Raw genomic sequence first — 21,261 nt, forward strand, 5'->3', positions numbered from 1 at the left:
GGGAGGCAGAGGCAGGCGGATCGCTGTGAGTTCAAGGACAGCCTGGTCTACAAAGTCAGTCCAGGATGGCCAAGGCTACACAGAGAAACCCTGTCTCAAAAAACCAAAAAAAAAAAAAAAAAAAACCAAAAAAAAAAAAAAGAAAAACCAAAAAATTGGTACCTGACTCAGTTTTCAACCCCAACCCAAGTGGCAAAGCAAAAATGTTGGCACATTGCAAATATTTCATAGATGTGTGTAGAGGGAATCTTTGTGTACTGTGTGGAAGTATCACCTGTCAGTAAAAAGGTAATGGCTCCCAGCACTCAGGAGGCAGAGGCAGGTGGATCACTGTGAGTTTGAGGCCAGCCTGGTCTACAAAGTGAGTCCAGGATAGCCAGGGCTACACAGGGAAACCCTGTCTCGGCAAACCAGCAGGGAGAACAGAACTCGGTTAGAATCTGAAGCCGCAGACTCCAAGGAAGATGGACACGTGAAGCTGAGGAAGGGTAACCATCCATGTGGCAAGCGAGCGTAGAATAGAGTAAACAAGTAAAATAAGTTATGAGCTAGGTGGGGGACGAGCCAACGCCTATGGTCTAGGCATTGATTCATAAATAATAAAATCCTAGTTGTTCTTTCAAGCACTGGGCATGGAGGAAAACCAACAGTTACAGATGTGCTTGTAATGAATTATTACTTTAAAGTATCGTACAGGAAAGCCAGATGTGGTGGCACACGCCTGTAATCCCAGCACTCAGGAGGCAGAGGCAGGTGAATCTCTGAGTTTGAAGCCAGCCTGGTCTACAAAGAGAGTCTATGACTGCCAATGCTACACAGAGAAACCCTGTTTCAAAAAACAAAAAACCTCAAACCAAAAAAAACAAAAACAAACAAACCTTAAGTATCATACTTGGAGGGCCCATGTCTTTAATTCCAGTACTCAACAGGTAGAGGGAGGCAGATCTCTGTAAATTCAAGGCTAGCCTGGTCTACATAGCAAGTTCAAGTCAGCAAAGACTACAGGTTGTCCATTGACTTCCTGTTTGTTTGCTTGTTTGGAGGCAGGGTTTCCAGGTATCCCTTGGCTGTCCTGGAACTCCCTCTGTAGATTAGGCTGGCCTCAAACTCAAGAGATCCACCTGCCTCTGCAGGCCACTAAATAAAAATAAAATTAAAAGCCCGAGTGTAGAGCACTCAGGAGGCAGAGACAGTCGGATCACTGTGAGTTTGAGGCCAGCCTGGTCTACAAAGTGAGTCCAGGACAGCCAAGATAACACAGAGAAACCCTGTCTCGAAAAACTAAAATAAGCAAATAAATAAAAAAAGGTGCAGGTCACTACCACCCAGGCGGAAATTCTATATAGTCAAATGTTCTTTCAGTAAGCTACTATTGTGAAAAGCAGAGATGTACTGTCTGTTGGTAACTCCAGTAAAACAATCTGATATATTCTGATGGGTTATGACAGCTCATATGCTGATGGTCCCCATCTGGTGGCGCTGTTTGCAGCAGGATCCAAAGCATTGCTTACCCCACCCATGGATTCTTCACTGGTGAGTCCATTGCTGCATGAGCTGCTAGAAGGGGAACATCCCTGAAGGAAGTAGGGCAGTGGAGGTGCGCCCGTGCAGGGGCGCACACTGTCCCCCGCCTTCCTCTCTCTAACCCCTGCCTGCCACCAGGTGAGCAACTGTACTCCCATGCTGCCTCACCATGAGACTGAGTTGGTGGCCAGGTGACCACAAACTGAGCAGGAACTCCCTTCAGATGAATGCTTCCTCTGTTAACTTGTTTCTCTCCTGTAGTTTGTCACCTCAATGAGAAACTAAAAATATTTGTTTTGAACTGCTCCGTACCCCACAACCTCTACACGGGAACTAGAGGCAAAGGTTGTAGTTGTCCTGTGTAACCTGTTGCTTAAAAATTTGTCACAGGCCAGGTGGTGGTGGCACACATCTTTATTCCCAGCACTTGGGAGGCAGAGGCAGGTGAATCTCTTGAGTTTGAGGCCAGCTTGGTCTACAGAGTGACTTCCAGGACAGCCAAGGCTACACAGAGAGCTGGGCATGGTGACGCACACCTTTAATCCCAGCACTCAGGAGGCAGAGGCAGGAGGATTACTGTGAGTTCGAGGCCGGCCTGGTCTACAAAGCGAATCTAGGACAGCCAAGGCTACACAGAAAGACCCTATCTCAAGGGAAAAAAAAAAAAAAGAATACGCAGAGAAACCCTGTTTCTAACAACACCCCCCCACCCCACCAAAGGTTAATATCGGGTATACAGATAATCGATTAACAAATCACGAAAGCAGAATTTTCATTCTGTAAAGTAAACTTCACTGCTTACTTATAGAGAGAACATTAAGGCACTTTAAAAAGAAGATGGTGAGCCAGGTACAGTGGTGCACACCTTTATTTCCAGCACTCATGGACCACTGTCAGTTCTAGGCCAGCCTGGTCCACGTATTGAGTTCTAGGCAAGCCAGGGCTACCCAAAAACAACAACAAAAAGGAAAGGGGCTGAGAATGTAACTGTGTTGGTAGAGCACCTGTGAAGGAGAGATAAACCTGTTTTTTAGGATCCCAAGTGCAGGATCGGAACGGTCTTGTGAGAGAACAGGTGAGGTTAATCCGTTAGAAGACCAGCCACCTCGTGCGGGAGCTTGATTGTTGCCAGCTGAAAAGATCCCGTGAACAGACTCTGGGAGGAGATACATAAATGAGCCGAAAACTGGAGGCGGGGCTTTTTGGAGATTTCAGATAGTTTTGGCTGTTTATTGCTCCACTTCGAGACACTCCCAGAGAGAACTGCTCAAGGTAAGGCTTCAGGGCTGCGGCTCCTGCTGAGGTTCTGGGTTCTGGTTACTCCAGGTTCCAGCAGAAGAAATTCTGCTGATTTTGCCGGGAAAATCGTTCCTCGGAACTGATATCCTTACGATTTTGTTATTGTGTTCCTTAATCTTCTTTTCCTATTGTTTTGGTTAGTCGGGTTATAAGTGACATACGCTCAGTTAATAAATTATAATAAAATATATTGGTTAAGAAAATTGAGCCTACACACCTGCCTAGTATTCGTGGAGCCCAGAGGTCAATCTCACCTCAGATCCACATAAACTAGATATGGTTTCACTCCTGTAATCATAGCACTGAGATGAAGGCAAGAGGATGAGGAGTTCCTGGACATCCTCGGCTACGTAGTGTCTTAAAGACCATCAGGAGGTACGTGAAACTTGTCTCAAAGGACAACAAAAAGAAAATGTATGAAAGAGGCTTAGCACAGTGCTCTGCCATGCCAGAAAGGAACCCAAGCCTCACGATGAACTTCAGTGAAAGAATTCATAGGATTCAGGTGCAGGAGAACAGCACTTGGTGGAACAGGCTCATAACCCAAGAGCCTTTGCAACAGTTGAGAAGCCCCTTTGTTTGTTGATTGTAATGTCTTTCCATTATGAGGGAAGGAAGTCCATTCTTTTTGTTTTTGTTTTTTGTTTTCGAGACAAGAGTCTATCTGTGTAGCCCTGGCTGTCCTAGAACTCTGTAGACCAGGCTGGCCTCAAACTCACAGATCTGCCTGCCTCTGCCTTCCAATGCTGGGATTAAAAACATGCACGCGCCACCATGTGGGGCTCCCAGAAATTCCATTCTTAATTAAACTGATACAAAGCTAAATAATGTATTGACTAACTTGAGACACCAAGAGGCTATAAAAGTAAAATGTTGAATGGGGAGCTGGAAAGAACACTGGTTGCTCTTCCAGAGCACCCAAGTTCGATTTCCAGCACCCACGCGGTGGCCCACAGCCTGCAGCTCCAATTCCAGGAACCAGTGTCCTCCTCTGACCTCCTTGGGCACTGCACACATGTTGGCACAGCCTTTTTTTAATAGTTGTTGGTTTTGTTTGTTTTGTTTTGTCTTAGAGTTTCGCTGTGTAGCCTCGGCTGCCCTGGACTCACTTTGTAGACCAGGCTGGCCTCAAACTCACAGAGATCTGCCTGCCTCTGCCTCCCGAGTGCTGGGATTAAAGGTGTGCGCCACCACGCCCGGCATAGAGTCTAAGTCTTTATTGCTTACAAGTCAGTCTTACCAACAAGCTGGCAGCCTACCTCTCCTTACCTTACTCAGTAATGCTATTTCAAAGAGAAACACAAGAGCTCCTGTGTTGCTTCCCTCTGTCTGCACCCATAGTACCGAGCTACTACGGCTACCCATGGGACCTTACTTTCTGGGTTTCACTCTTGTCATCTACAACAACGTTCTTCGTGTTCATCTTTTTTTGTTTTGTTTTGTTTTGGTTGGTTGTTTTTTCTAGACAGGGTTTCTCTGTGTAGCCTTGGCTGTCCTAGACTCATTTTGTAGACCAGGCTGGCCTCGAACTCGAAGCAATCCTCCTGCCTCTGCCTCCAGAGTGCTGGGATTAAAGGCGTGCGCCACCACCGCCCGGCTTCCTGTTCATCTTTTAATAGCAAGGGTCCCTTGAGATAGTGCATCTGCAAACACTTGGCACCCAGCACTGAAAAGTTACTCTCCTGGTGCTATGAACTGTAGTCACCTATCTAGTTGGGCTGTACTTAGGAGGAAGAATGACCTGGAGAGTCAGTATCCCGCCCCCACCGAGCAGGAGACCTGTCTGAGTCCTTTGATGGCTGAAACAGAAACTGGTGAAGCCTCTATAGGCACAGGCACCTGCAGTAGTAAAGCTTAACTTATAAAACTAAACTCAGTGAGAGATTAACAAAAATAATGCAAAACATCTATAATAACATATTTTTGGTTGTGAGCCTAGCCTTTAATGTCTAAGCCATCTCTCCAGCCCCATTTATAATAATATAGTGGTCACTGAAAATGTATCAATTATTTCTGCAGGGCCATTGAGATGGCTCAGCAGATAAAGGCACTTGGCACCAAGCCTGATGACCGACCCGATTTGATCCCTGGAACCTATAGAGTAGAAGAAATGAATGAAGTCCTAAAGGTTGTCCCCTATCTTCCCCCCCTCAAGCAGGCCATGACATGTGTACATACACATACACAATAAAGCCAGGCGTGGTGGCGCACACCTTTAATCCCAGTACTCTGGAGGCAGAGGCAGGAGGATTGCTTCGAGTTCGAGGCCAGCCTGGTCTAAAAAGCAAGCCCAGGACAATCAAGGCTACACAGAGAGACCCTGTCTCAAAAAACAAACAAAAAACCACACACATACACAATAAATAAATAACTAAACAAACAAATGTAAAACAGGAAAAAAATATTTTTAAATGTTCATTGCATGGTAGTTTATACCTTTGACTCTAGCACTGGAAAGGAACAGGCAGGCAGACCTCTGAATTCCAAGCTTTTTAGGATTACATAGTGAAACCTTATTTTTTAAAAAAGAAAGTTTATTTCTAGAATTTTCCTTTTAATATTCTGAGACTTGCCAAAAGTAACAAGCCTTCGAAAACAAAGCCTGGGTGAGGTCAGGGTCTACCTTACTAGTTACAAAATCTAGATCTTCCTGGGAGTGGTGGCACATGATGACTTTAATCCCAGCACACGGGAGGCCGAGCCAGGTGGATCTCCATGAGTTCGAGGCCAGCCTGGCCTACAAAGAGAGTCTATGACTGCCAAGGCTACACAGAGAAACCCTGTCTCGAAACATGAAACAGAACCCAAAATCTAGATCTTGGGCTCACTCTAACATCAGAATATTAAGAAAAGTTGGAGAAAGCCAGTCAGTGATGGCACAGACCTTTAATCCCAGCACTCAGGGAGGCAGAGGTAGGTGGATCGTTGTGAGTTGGGAGGCCAGCCTGGTCCAGAACAGCCAAGGCTACACAGAGAAACTCTTGTCTCGAAAAAACAGGAGGGGGGAGGGGGGGCAGGCTCCTTTTTGGCAAGAAAGGCAGACAGCTGGAGTATGTGGATGCTTGCTAACATCTGATAGATCAGAAAACAGAGATGCATAGGAAGTGGAGACCACGCTATAGACCTCAAAGTCCCAGGCACCCATTTCGTCTAGCTAGGCTCCACCTCCTCGACACCCAAAACAATTCTACCCTCTGGGGACAGAGTACTCACTCCAATGCATGAGCCTGCGGGGGACATTTTACATCCGAGCGATAGTATATAAAGCCACTGATACGGATAAGTTCCTAAGAGATGAAGAGAAGCAACTGTTGGCTCTGTTTATTAACAATTAAACTTTATTATACAACCCAACTAACACACACAAGAAGGAAAAAAAGGTTAAAGGGACAGAAGAGTGAACCTCCGGTATCCGTTTTACTGGACGGGTCCTTAGGTGTCTCTCCGTCCAGAGTGTTGGTCCGGCCGCTCGCTCTTCTCCGCGCGCCTCCCCTCAACCTGTTGTTTTTCTCTCACCCTCTTCCCAGTCACATGCAAAGGGCGGTCTCCTTCTCCCTTCGAGGGTCAATTAGGAAAACAATAGCCACAGTGGGGTTCCTAGGTCGGCTTCCTGAATTCCAAGCCCAGGAAGGCTCCAAACAGTCTCTCACAAGGTATTCATGGTGTGCCCCAAGGGTAAAGCCCGCCAAGACTGCTTCCACCTGTGACAAAGCTTAATCTTTCCCACACCTCCCCCTTCTGTTTAAAAAATTAAGAACTATATACACATATATACATATATACATATATACATACTCATCAGGTATCAAGAACATAACAAAGTCCTTTTATACTTGTTAACCTAAGGGAAAGTATACCACTATCCTACCAAAGAGAGTCCTTTTCTTTCATGAGAAATTGCAATTATTAATCTACTAAAGCTTCTAGTTACACTGTGGCTATCTAGTTTTCAATCTCATCAGAGACCCAAGAAGGAAAATCTATCTAATAAAGGAAGTGCTGGCAGGCAACTTCCAAGTTGCCGGGTACAGAGAGAGCAGACTGCCTGGATAGTCACCGAATTCTCTCCTTCATTGGGGCAATCAGTCTTCAGCCTTATCGGCCCAAAACATCCAACGAACTGCTTTTGTTGGCAGGAAATCCGACGGTCTGGTCCATCTATTCTCTTTAAAGCTGGACAGTCATCTTTCCAGCATCATTGTTGATCATTGCAGACAATCATCCTGTCATCAGCAGCAGAGATAAAAGCAGTAGTAGAGCAGTTTTTCCGTCTAGTGACCATTCTGTCACCAGCGTCTCTTGAAGCCCCCATCTTCAATGATGTAAATGGAGAGGTGGCCAGGAGCTGATGTCTCTCTCTGTCAGGAAAGCCCTCATCATTAAATGCCATATTCTGTGGATCTCTGAAGAGTTTGAAGAGCAAATCTATCTATTTTTACCGTTATCAATCTATTCCTTTGAAGACATATACAAGCTATTAAACAAACCTGCTCTATAACAAAGTGAGTATCTAATAGGATTTTTACATAACTAAATACCAACTTTTATCCCCGATGATTCCAAACAGTTTTTTATAAGACATTAGTGGTACATGAATAATACATCGAATAAACATTGAACAAAAAGAACATAAATTTCTAACATACAATATACAGTATTTTGTCAACATATAACATACAATACATAAGGCAAAAATGAATGGAATACAATTTAAGTTCATATCAATGTGAAGCAAAAGTTGAAGTCTTAAATTTCCATCAATCAAAAGTCTTAAATTTCCATCAATCTACAATACCAATGTAGAATTTTTGAAGTTAGTAGATTCAATAATCTACCTTTTATTTTACAACCCTGTATCCTCCCTTACCAATGTAGAATTTTTGAAGTTAGTAGATTCAATAATCTACCTTTTATTCTACAATCCTGTATCCTCCCAGACAGAGAAGTCCAAGTTACGTAGCTCCAGCCTGTACACATTGGTTGCACTTGGAATTGCTTCGGAAGAGTCCATGTGCGAAAGCCAGTGAGAGGAAGCAGTAGGGACCGGCCAGGCAGCGCCTCAGGCAGCCAAGATCCTCAGGGATAAGATGCGCTGATGTGCCCTTGGGTATGGGAACTGCGCTTTACTTGTTTCATCTTCTTCCTGATGACCTCAATCCCTCGGAGAAACACTAGGCAAACCCAAGTTACAGCAAGCAGGCATGCTCCAAAACACCAGACCAGCCAGGCCTAGAGGCACAGGCCTCTAATCCCAGATAATTGGAGGCCTGAGGCAGTAGGCTGGCTGGACTCTTTGGAAGACCCTGTCACAAGCGTTCTGGGAACACTGCTCCTGGTGACCGCTGAGAGGTAGCATGACCCACTAGGCGGTCTGAGAGGAGAGCTTAGATCGACTGGCCTGTGGGCGTTACTGTTGGGGGTTGTCTGATTACTTTCTGATATAAGAGAGTCAAGCTCTCTGCCCATGGCACCAGCCCTTAGGCAAGCACTCCCGAACTGTGTAAGAAAGCTAGCTTTGCGGCACATGTCTTTAGTCCCAGCCCTTGAGACGCAGAGACAGATAGATCTTTGTAAATTCCAGGCCAGTTAAAGACACACAGCAAGGCCCTGGGTTTTTTTTGTTTTTCATTTTTATTAGAGATTTATTTATTTTATGTATATGAGTGTTCTATCAGCATGTACACCTGCATCCCAGAAGAGGGCATCAGATTCCAGTGTACATGGTTGTGATGTGGTTGCTGAGATTTGAACTCAGGACCTCTCAAGCTCCCTAAATTGCTTTCTTGTCAGGATGTTTTATCACTGCAACAGAATGAAACCAGAACCTTGCCCAGAATTCATAAAGGCCCTGGGCTCAACCTTCAGCGCCTTAATAGAGAAATAATTAATTCAATCAAGTAATTATTTAAAAAGTGAAACCCCTGACAAAGGTACTGCCAAGGCCATCAAAAAAACAAGAACAGGAGGCAATTTGAAAATCTGCATCCAAGAGATAACCAGAGGAGACAAGATGGCTAAGCGTAATGTGGTACCCTCAATGGAATAGGGGCAGAATCGGACACTGAGTAAAAAACCGAACGATCTGAGTAAAGTATGGGCCTTGGTTCAAAGGTGATGAGGGTGCTGTAACAGCTTGAGATGGTGGCAGTAGGGCAAGCAGGTGTGTGGTCTAGGAAAAAATAAACCCTCTTCACAACTTCTCTCTCTCTCCTCTCTCTCTCTCTCTCTCTCTCTCTCTCTCTTTCTCTCTTTCTCTCTTTCTCTCTTTCTCTCTCTTTCTTCAGCACTAGGAAGGAAAGTCAATCTCAGCCCTTTTTCACTTTTGAGAAAGGGTCTCCTTAAGTTGCCCGGACTGGCCTTGAATTCAGAATTATCCTTGCCTCTGACTCTGGAGTAACTGGGATTACAGGAGTGGGCTACCATGCAGATACCAAAAGGCCTTTCTGCAAACCTAAAACTATTCTAAATTCAAAGGCTTTTTTTTTTTTTTGAGATAGGGTTTCTCCGTGTAGCCTTGGCTGTACTGGACACCTTTTGTAGACCAGGCTGGCCTTGAACACACAGCAATCCTCCTGCCTCTGCCTCCCGAGTGCTGGGATTAAAGGCCCGTGCCACCACGCCTGGCTTAAGTCTTATATTTAAAGTGCTGCCTCAGCACACAGGTCATGTTCTGCTGCACTTTCTCCTCACTGTCACTCCCCATCTGTCTTGGGGCTAAACAAACGCTCCACCTCCAAACTCACTTCAGACCCCATTTATTTATGATAGGCAGTCCTAAACCCACTCTTATTTCTTCTTCTTCTTCTTCTTCTTCTTCTTCTTCTTCTTCTTCTTCTTCTTCTTCTTCTTCTTCTTCTTCTTTTTCTTCTTCTTCTTCTTCTTCTTCTTCTTCTTCTTCTTCTTCTTCTTCTTCTTCTTCTTCTTCTTCTTCTTCTTCTTCTTCTTCTTCTTCTTCTTCTTCTTCTTCTTCTTCTTCTTCTTCTTCTTCTTCTTCTTCTTTATGCTGCTGGTAACTTTTTAAGACAAAAATCTTGTGTGTAGCTGAGGCTAGCACCAACCTCACTGAGGAGGACTTTGGGCTCACGATCTTCCTGCCTCCATTCCCGAGCAGTGGGATTGCAGGCATGTGGCACCATGCCTGACTCCACATGTCAGCGCCCAGCCCAGGCATCAACCCAAAGCAGGAAAGGCTGCCATCGAAGTGTCCCGGGTGACATCAGCACAGGCATTTGCAAAGCAGGTCAACTTGATCTCTGTTCACCTGCATCTTCAGAGCTCAGACCGGGAACCTGTCTCAGGTCACCCACAGGAAAAGGTGTGGTGGGATGGGAAAGGAGGTACCCACCTTCCAGTGGAGGAGTAACACCCAAAACAAGTGTCAAAACACCTTAGTCACTTCTGTTCTGTTTACACCACTCCCTTTAGATGTAATCACTCTCTTGGGCTTCCTGCCAAATAAGAGGCCAAGTGCCAAAGCACTATAAAAAGTCTGTTCCTGAGCCCTGGTTCTCCAGCTTTAATTTTCAACAGGTCACATTTCTAACGTTCCCTCATGGCACCGGTGCCCCTCCAGGCAAGCAAGCACACACGCACACACACACACACAGAGAGAGAGAGAGAGAGAGAGAGAGAGAGAGAGAGCACATCAGAGAGACACAGCAAGCACACACACACACAGAGAGAGAGAGAGAGAGAGAGAGAGAGAGAGAGAGAGAGAGAGAGAAGAGAGGAGAGAGAGAGAGCAGAGAGGAGAGAGAGAGCGCACATCAGAGAGACACAGCAGTGCTCACTTAAGAATTGTGAAGAGCTGTGCCTAACAGACTAAGGATCCGATCCTTAGAAATCCTTCCTACTTTGTGAAAACTCTGTGTCCAGGGAGGACACTGACAAGGAAAACAGCAACCCCTGGGTCTACACAGACAGAGTACTGCTGGGCTCCTTAGCAGACCTCAAAACACACATGCACATGAATGTCAGGTGATTCCATTTTTCATTACATGGTCATTATCACATGGGGTGTCTCCATGGTTACCTCTCTTCTCCCGTCAGAAGAACTATAATGCTTTTCTGTTGACCATGCTTTTCCTCTGAGGACAGGAAAATAATACTTCCTTGTCTCTGCCGCTTACACCCTGTGCCACATTTCCTTGTGTTCTCTGCACGGCTGTTGCTCAGCTTCTCAGTCTTTGCACAATCCTGTTTGCTTGTCCACTGCTGTTATTACTCCCTGAGCTTCCTGCTCCCTGTTGACTCTTTTGTCCAGAGTCTAGCAACAGAGCCTTGGTCCCACCATTGACTAATGAGTACCTGCGTGACATCTGCTGTTAATTAGGAATGAGTGTATCTGTGAAAAACAGGTCTCTGTGTTTGGAAGGCGACCAGGGCAGAACCTTGAGTACCTGTTCTGTACAATGCCTCATTGGAATAAAAGAACATTCCAGCATTACAAAGAGCAGGAACCCTACCACCCTGGGATCTGGCCTAGGTCTACCGATGGCAAATTGTGTTAGCTTGGGCAAGCGTGCCTCCTGGCTTTTACTTTCTTCTCTGCAGAAGGGCCAAAGGCTGACCAATCATTTCAGGTTCCCAAGGCTGCTGGTTTTAGCACTAAAAGGTCCGTGTGTTCCAGGGAACCTTCTCAGGCCTGGCTAAGCTTGCTCTGGGCAGTTCATGTATGGGGTATCAGAGTCTTTCTGGTTCTGATTGTTGTCAGTCTAAACCTCGGATGCGTCTCAGGGCGCACTATACATGCCATTGAGAGGTGAGTCACAGGCATGATATGTTGGGTGGCTGTATGCAAAAAAACATGGAAGATGCCCTGCCCCATGACTTCTGACTCACCCAGGACAGGACGCCATTCTTAACTCCTCAAGGAAGAGGGCAGTGGAGAATGAAACACTCAGGCAGAAAGTGCGCTTGGGTTTCCCAATATAAAAGAAATTCCAAAAACCAATTGACTAATATGTTTGTGACAAATGTTGTAAATGCCAGTAACCTCTGATGAGCCATCTTCAACTGGCTGGTCTCTTGGCCTCCGCCCTCATGAAGGCTTCTTCCTCCGTGTTTTTTGTTGTTTGTTTTTTGTTTTGTTTTGTTTTTGTTTTTTTGAGACAAGGTTTCTCTGTGTAGCCTTGGCTGTCCTGGACTCACTTTGTGAACCAGGCTGGCCTCGAACTCACAGAGATCCGCCTGCTTCTGCCTCCCAAGCCCTGGGATTACACGCATGCACCACTATGCTGGGCAGAGTCTAAGTTTCTTCCCTCCTTCCCCTCCCTTCTCTCCTCATATGACCCAGCTCAGTCTGGCCATGGCCACTCTGGACTCTTTTGGATGCTGCTGCCTCTACCTATGCTCTCCCTTTTATCTACAATAAACTAAACCCTCTCTTCCACCACACCTAGGAACAGTCATGTCCTTTCCATTTTTTTCTCTTTTTCATTCATCTTGCTGGGACAAATGGCTAACTAGAGCTTTCTAACAGAAGCCTAAAGAAACAGGCAAGCGAGTATCTGCCACAGGCTTGATGATTGAATCAATCTGATGTCCTGTTGACGAGACCTTCAGGAAAAAGCTCTTTGGGTGCCTTGAATCAAGATGAAAGACAAATAAAGTCCGGTCTGGAGTAGATTTTCCACACTGCAAGGAGCTGTGGAGCTGCCAGCTGGCCCGTCATTGACTGAAAAATATGCAGCTTGCCACAGACTCATATTTAATTTAGAAGCAAACTTTATAATCATCTTTTTCATTTTCTTTGCGCCTGGTTTAATTTTGGCTTTCTGCTTAAGTCAATCCTGCTTTAGTCTCACCTCATTGAATCAGTCTGGCCCGATTGGCTCCTCAGAAGGGTCCAGCAGAGCCCCATGATTCCTGAGCAGTGATAGAGCACTCACAGAGAACGTCAAAAGAGGGAGATTAACACCAGCTATTTAAGGAACCGAGGAGCAAATCAAAGAACTTCTGTAGCTCAGCAAATTAAAAGTGCAGCTATTTAAAGTCTCTTCCCCTCCTGACCAATCTGAAATACAGGAAGAAGAAGAAGAAGAAGAAGAAGAAGAAGAAGAAGAAGAAGAAGAAGAAGAAGAAGAAGAAATGCATCAAGTCAAACAGGTTCAAATACACGGAGAAACCACGGCAAGCTGGTTTCCGAAGCATATCGTTACAATACTGTCCCCACGCAGGTTTCCCTCATCTTCTTTTCTGTGCTCGCAATGTTAACAAAACCTTGAGCTGCTAACAGAGGAACCTTTTAACCACCAAAGTCTGTGAGTTAATTATCTGGAGACCAATTATGACTCAAATGAAGATTCCTGTTTACACACGACCAGGAATGAGTACAGAGCATAGCTGCAGACAGTTTCTTCCTTGGTCAGCTCAGGAAAGACAGGGTACATGGAAGGCTGTAGGCATTCGGCCTGGAGCGTACTCTGTGGCCTAAATGGCTGGGAACATAGTAAAAGGAACGTGTCCACTTGCTCTGCATACCCAGGCAGGCTGCCGAGGTTCTCATCACTGGCAAGATGGGGCTACCTTCTACTCTCTAGCTTTTGAGCTTTTTCCCTCTGGTCTGTGGAGTTGAGAGAGGTAAACCCCACTTCAGTCAAGTCCTGACAAGAAGCCAAAGAACCAAAGCAGCCCTGTGTGGATGGGACTCACCGAGCCCTTGGTCAGATTTATGAGGCCTAGCATTCAGGACACTTCTCCCTGTGTGGTGCCATCTTCTGAGCATCTATTCTGTGCCAGGCACATTTCCCTCTGAGGTCCACTAACTCCTGTCCATCTGAGCCTCCGGAAGCTTTGCAAGACTCTCACAAGAAAGGCTTGGCTTTATCAGGATCATCTCTCTCTTTTTTAAAAAAAATATTTATTTATTATTTATACAATATTCTGCCCTCATGTGTGCTTGCCCTCCAGAAGAAGGCACCAGATCACATTACAGATGGTTGTGAGCCCCCATGTGGTTGCTGGGAATTGAACTCAGGACCTCTGGAAGAACAGACAGTGCTCTTAGCCTCTGACCCATCTCTCCAGCCCCAGGCTTGCTTTCTTTCTTTCTTTCTTTTTTTTTTTTTTTTTTTTTTTTTTTTTTTTTTTTGGTTTTTTGAGACAGGGTGTCTCTGTGTAGCCTGGCTGTCCTCGACTCCCTTTGTAGACCAGGCTGGTCTCGAACTCACAGTGATCCGCCTGCGTCTGCCTCCCAAGTGCTAGGATTAAAGGTGTGTGCCACCACACCCGGCCTATTCTTTTGTGTTTTTGTTTTTGTTTTTGTTTCTATTTTTTGTTTTTCAAGACAGGGTTTCTCTGTGTAGCCTTAGCTGTCCTGGACTTGCACCCGGCCTATTCTTATTTTTATTTTGTTTATACTGCCCTTATCTTCCAGCTTTTCAACCACTTACTTTCCCCACTTCCCTTCTTTATAAGTGCTTGTGAGCTTCCTGACTCCTGATGCAAAGACAATTATTACATAATCAGTATTGTGCAGTATTATCAGTTATATGCAAAAGAAGTTCAAATATCAAGATCATAGACAAGAGCACTGAGAAGAAAAGGTCAGGGATGATGTAATTCTTTGATAGAGTGGTTGCCCAGGTTACACAAGGCCCAGAGACCCCCAGCACCAAAACAAGAAGAACAGCAGCAAACACTGGGAGAGGGGAAACTGACTTTTTTGGGGGTGGGGTGGGGGTAGGGTGAGGGTGGGGGTGAGACTTTTTTTTGACAGAATACTGAAACTCAACCTTGCTTCAGGCGGCTGCCATCTTGCATCTAGTCTTTGCCCTTGGCCAATAGTCAATGAGAATCTACCACTAATTTGAAACAATAATTAAAGCAGTTCTCAGAACTTTGTTTGTTTGTTTGTTTGTTGAGACAGGGTTTCTCTGTGTAATAGCTCTGGTTGTCCTGGAACTCACTTTGTAGACCAGGCTGGCTTTGAACTCACAGCGATCCATCTGCCTCTGCCTCTTGAATGCTGGGATTAAAAGCGTGCACCACCATGGCCTTCAGAACTTCTTGAAGTATATTTTTTCCTCAGATATTAATATTTCAAAATTATAGTGGGGTTAAGAACTGAGTTTTCCCATTCTCCAGCAATACAGAGACGGGTGGGTTGTGTACAGAGGGTCCCTAAGTGGACGTTACACAGCCTCAGAGGTAAGCATGCGCACTACTGTGGGGAGAGCAGGAAGCCCTGGGTGAACGTGTACTGCTGACACGGACACAGGCATGTCAAGGACCGCAGGGCCTCAGACTCACCTTCCCTAGCCGAGGCTCAGACACACAGGAAAGTGTCTTGACTGTATATAAGCATTTGTGAAGGACTGACTGGTGTGCTTAAAGACTAGCAGGCCCGGCTTCCTCCTCCAGACGACTCCCGTCTGAGACTGTTCTCCAAGTTTGATGAGTTTCTGGGTTGTCCGTGTGTTCTCTTTTCCTCATGGCCTTGTAGCCCTAAGTCAATCCTTGAAGCAAAGCTGAGCATGCCGGGCTCCAGGAGCTGGAACCTAACCAATTCTCTTGGGCTGCCGACCCTAGAGTGCCTCCGCAGTGTGGGGTGCTGGGATTTTTTTTTTTTTTTTTTTTTTTTTTTTTTTTTTTTTGCAGTGCTTAGCAAACTGCAGATTCCTGGCTTCCAAACCCAGAGAATCTGACATGGAGTGAGATCCAGGAGTCTCTTTATTCACTTATCTCAATGGATGTTACTACAACTGGTTGAAACCACTAGTTAGTGGGTTCTACTAGTGACCTGAAAGCCAGTTACCCTTACCGGCTCTGTCACTGTCCAGTTACTAGTTTTGTTGTTATGTATTTTGGGTGCTAGATATTGAACAGAGTTTGCTCTGCCACTGAGTTGTAGCCCAGCCCGATTATTGTTACTGTTGTTTCTGTCTGTGTGCTGTATTATGTTTGAGGCAAAGTCTATTTATACAACACAGATTAACAGACTAACTTCAACTTTTTTTTTTTTTAAGTTTTTCGAGACAGGTTTTCTCTGTGTTATCTTCTCTGTCCTGGACTCAATTTGTAGACCAGGCTGGCCTCGAACTCACAGAGATCCACCCGCCTCTGCCTCCTGAGTGCTGGGATTACAGGCAAGCAACACCACGCCTGGCTCAACCTCATTATGTAGCCTTGGTCGGCCTGGACCTCATAAAGATCTTCCTGCTATGCCTCCCAGATGCTGTGATTAAAAGTATTTGTCAGCCGGGCGTGGTGGCACACGCCTTTAATCCCAGCACTTGGGAGGCAGAGGCAGGTGGATCGCTGTGAGTTTGAGGCCAGCCTGGTCTACAAAGGGAGTCCAGGCAGCCAAGGCTATGCAGAGAAACCCTGTCTCAAAAAACAAAACAAAACAAAACAAAAACAAAAAACAAACAAACAAAAAAAAACAAAAAAAAACAAATAAAAGTATTTGTCACCATGCCAAGCAAAATCTTCTAACATTTCTATTTCATCTTTCCTTTCCCTGTGAGTTCGGGGACTGACTAAGGTTGTCAAGGATGCAGTGTAAGCATTTTTGCCCACTAAGCCATCTTGGCAGCTGTTGGCTTCAAACTCTTAATCTTCTTACCTCACCCTCTCCAGTGCTGGGAGAGTATCAATAGCGGTCCCGGCTATTTTTAATCCAATGCAGCTTCTATATTTTTAAGGCCAAGATCAATCTGACCAACCTGACTCCTGGAATGACAGAGTGTCCTCATAAACATGAGGACAATTATGCTGGCACACACCCCAGATGTCAGTGTGCTCAGCCAAGAGAAATGTCCATTCGCTTGTTTGCATTTGAGTTAGGGTTTTACTTAGTTTTGTTCTTAGAAAGGGTCCCGTAGCCCAGGTTGGCCTGAAACTCCTGGACAGCAGAGAATGACTCTGGTTTTTTGGGTTTTTATTGTTTGTTTTTTGAGACAGAGTTTCTCTGTGTAGCCTCGGCCATCCTGGACTCACATTGTAGCCCAGGCTGGCCTCGAACTCACAGTGATCTGCCTGCCTCCAGAGGACGACTCTGAACTGCTAGGGTTCCTGACTCCATCTCCCAAGTGCTGGGATCACCACATGCCTGCTTTTATGTGGTTCTGGGAAACTTCTCGCGTTAGGTAGATATGCTGCCAACTGCCCATTCTAAAATAATGAAACAACAGTGTACGAATTACTAACTGAAGCCAGGCATGGTGGCACTCACCTGTAATCCCAGCACTCAGGGAGGCAGGGGCAGGCGGATCTCTGTGAATTCGAGGCCAGCCTGGCCTACAAATTGTGTCCAGGACAGCCTGAGCTACACAGAGAAACCTGATCTCGAAAAACCAAAAAGAAAAAAAAAAAAGTCAAATTACAAACTAAAACCAAATAATGGGGCTGGTAGAGGAAAGGGGGAAGGGGAAAAGGAGAGTAACCTCACATAGGGAAACCAAAACTCGTCAGCCCTCACTTCTAATAGCCTTGTGCTAGTGACTGCCAGCGCAGAGCACACCTCCAGACTAGACGGCGGCTCTCTGGTCTGCGGACCCCCTGCCTACATGGGCGTGTCAAGCCAGATGACTTCTGGAGTAGAAATGAAGCCAGTACTCCCCACAAACATCAAAATAGTAGCTTGGCGAACATGAAAGTAACTACCATCACCATCAAATTCTTCCTCTTTCAAGATTCGTTTTATTTTTAGTGACGAATATGTGTATGTGTCCGAGTGTGGGTTTGAGCACAGGAGTGCAGGTACTTGGGAGGGCCCAAAGGAAAAAGTTGGGTTCCTAGCAGTTGTGGGCCGCTCGAGGTGGATGCTGGGAACAGAACTCAGGCGCTCTGCAGAGTACTGGTCCTTCCTCGCCCGCAGCCTTCTCTCCATCCCGAGAGCATCGCTATCAGACTCTAACCTAGGGGAAACTGAAATCCAGAAAACGTAGGCAGTGAGCAAAACATTTCGGCTGTTGGCTATTGGCCTGGAAGACAAAAGCGGGGTGGGGGTGGGGGGTGGAGGGTGGGGGCGGGGGGTGAGGGGTGGGGGGTGGAGGGTGGAGGGTGGGGGCGGGGAGAGCAAGCTGTGGCCTTCTAAGTTACAGGCAAATACTTTGTGAGTCCAGTGTGACCACTCAAATGTTCACTTGCTATTGTTCCGTGAGCTACTCATATACACCTTTTTGTTTGTTTTTGAGACAAGACTCAGAGTTGGGTGTGGTGGCACACGCCTCTAATCCCAGCACTAGGGAGGCAGAGGCAGGCGGATCGCGGTGAGTTGGAGGCCAGCCTGGTCTACAAAGCAAGTCCAGGACAGCCAAGGCTACACAGAGAGACCCTGTCTCGAAAAAATAAAATTAAAAAATAAAGAGACAAGGCTCAGGTAGCTCTGGCTAGCCTCAAAATTGTTATGTAGACAAGGCTGATGTGGAACTCCTTCCTTATCCTCCGGCCTCCACCTCCTCCTCTGAAGTATGGGAAGTGTGTGTGTGTGTGTGTGTGTGTGTGTGTGTGTGTGTGTGTGTGTGTATTTATTTTCCTGGACAGGGTTTTTCTGTGTAGCCTTGGCTGTCCTGGACTCACTTCCTCGAGAAATCCACCTGCCTCTGCCTCTGCCTCTGGAGTGCTGGGATTAAAGGCGTGCACCAGCACATCCAGCACACAAAATCTTATCAGCATATGATGACCTCAATTGTAATATAGCTGGTTCTTGGCAAAATGGATTATAAATGTTTCCCACTGTGTTTTTATTTTCCTAATTTTCTGTTGTATTTGTTTTGTTTAGGTGTTTGGTTTTGGCTTTTGGAGACAGTTTTACTGTGTAGCCCAGGCTGGCTTCATACTCACCTCCTGTCCACAGGCTCACAGGGTGCACAGCATGCCTGGCTGGATGATGTTATTTATTTATTTTTTCTTTACAGGCTCAGCTTTTTATTGGACATGTTATCAAAAGAGGTTTAGTCAAAAAGGCCAAAAGCCCATGACATCAGCCGCCTCGGATTCTTCCTTCTTTACTTCCACTTTCTTCTCCTCAGCTGGGGCAGCAGCGGTGGCTGGGGCAGGACCTCCAGCCCCTACCTACATTGCCAGTGAGGCAAAGGAGCCAGGCCAGAAAGATTCGGCACTGACATTGGCTGCTTTACTGAGAACAGTGAGCTTATCCACCCCAACCGTCACCTGTCTTCGTGAAGGATGAGGGCAGAGTGGATGCAGGCGAGCTCAGAGACAGAGGCCACGGTTGTGAACTGGCCTCCTGTGCTAGTCGCTGGGTGAAGTAAGGGCCTCATCCCCACCAGGCCTTAGCTTCCTGGGAAGGAGCGAGCACCTTTGCTGCAGCTGAGGACAAGGATGATGGGTTTGTTTGTTCGTTTTTTACTTTTTGAGACAGGGTTTCTCTGTGTAACCTTGGCTGGTCTGGACTCACTTTGTAGACCAGGCCTGCCTCTGCCTCCTGAGTGCTGGGATGACAGGGTACGCCTGTCATAATTAAATATCTTATTACTAGAAGAAAATAGACTGTTAGGTGGGTATGGCGGAACACACCTGTAATGGAGGTGGAGGCAGGGTCAGGAATTCAAGGTCATTTTCAGCTCTCGGGTACACCATGAGGTCACCCGGGGTTAACATGAGGCCTTGCCTCAAGAAAAAAATCAAAACGACCTTTCTGTAAAGCATGATTTGGCTCCCAATAAACCAATATGGCCAGAAACTGCCCCGACTTCTAACGTTTAGCGCAGGAGAAAGTTTTCATGGGAAACAATAAAGGTCACAAAACAACTTTGCTTCAGATGTTCTGCCTTGAGCCACAGTGTTTGCCAAGAACTGTTTCCCCGCCTTCTGGCTCCTCTCATTGGCCCGCTGGCCTTTCCATCACCGGTGACCTCCAGTATATTGGTCCCACATAGCTCGCTGTGGAGGAGCTGAGTAATACTGAAGCTGGTGATGCTGGCTGAGCAACCTTTCGCACAGTGCCCACTGCTCAGGGTTGCTCAACACGTTTGACTGCGAGCGATAAACTCCAGGTTTACACTAGACTCCTGTCACCTCTGGCGCCAGCAGCCAGAGTCTGCAAACAGCACCCACTCCTGCAGAAAGGCTTGCTTCCCGTGCTGCCTTCCGAATGCCGTGCAAGGCTGGGGGGTGTGGGGGGCGGGCAGAGGAGGAGGGCAGGACCTCCGCAGAAGCCTCTGTGTGAGAAGAAAAAGAAGAATCTCGTTTTGTGATGCAATTTAAGAACTAGAACAAACTAACTAGTTCCCCGAATATGTTTCTGTTTACCCATCGCAAATAAGTGTCTGGATGGAACACGTACTTTTTTTTTTTTCCTAAAACAGGCCAAATGAGGAAAAGCAACTGTCCTAGTTTAATGGGTGTTGCAGGCTAGGTTGTATTGAAGAAACCACTATGGAAAAGAAAAAAAAAAGAAAAAGAAAAATGATTCTGTGCTGTGTCCTGACACTGAACGCTTCCTCTTAAAACAAAACAAAACAAAACAAAACAAAACACCAAGCCGGGTGTGGTGGCGCGGGCCTTTAGTCCCAGCACTCTGGATACAGAGGCAGGCGGATCGCTGTGAGTTCGAAGCTAGCGTGGTCAACAAAGTGAGTCTACGACAGCCAAGGCTACACAGAGAAGCCCTGTCTTGAAGAAACAAACAAACAAACAAAAAACCCAAACAAACAAACAAAAAAAAGATAAGACAGACAGACAGCCTATGGTCTCCCACAGGTTGGGGAGGGGAGGGGGCGCTCTAATAGCAGAGGAGGGATTTCAGTGCTTTCTTTCAGAAATAAATATGACTTGACTCAGCTCTTGAAGTCCGTGGGACTACTAAGTAGTAGTTTGGTCTGTTGAAGCTAGGTTTGCTGTGTCTCTCTGAGTACAGGTAGGACAATAACTCTATTAAAAAAAAAAAGCCTGAAAAAAAAAAAAAGAGCAAGACAGTAGTGACACTGTGAGTTTGAGGACAGACCTAGTGTATAAACAAACTGACATCAGGACAGCCAAGGCTACACAGAGAACCCCTGTCTCCAAAACCCAGAAACAAACAAAAAAACAAAAAACAAAAAAGAAGAAAAAAAAAAAGAAAAGAAATATATACTAAGCTGGGTGTGGTGGCACACTTCTGTAATCCCAGCACTCAGGAGGCAGAGGCAGACAGATGTCTGTGAATTCGAGGCCAGCTTGGCCTACAAGGTGAGTCCAGGACAGTAATAGCTACACAGAGAAAGCCTGTCTTGAAAAACCAAAAAATTAAAATTAAAATTAAAAGAAAGAAGCTGGGCATGGTGGTGCATGCCTTTAATCCCAGCGCTCGGGAGGCAGAGGCAGGCGGATCAATGTGAGTTCGTGGTCAGCCTGGTCTACAAAGTGAGTCCAGGGCAGCCAGGGCTACAGAGAGACCCTGTCTCAAAAAACTAAAAAAAAATAAAATAAAATAAAGATCCTATGGGAAGCAGTTCATAAGTGTAAAGGAACAAACTAAGATTCCTGTAC

This window comes from Acomys minous (genome assembly GCF_964271855.1).
Source record: "Acomys minous genome assembly, chromosome: 8".
NCBI lineage: Eukaryota > Metazoa > Chordata > Mammalia > Rodentia > Muridae > Acomys > Acomys minous.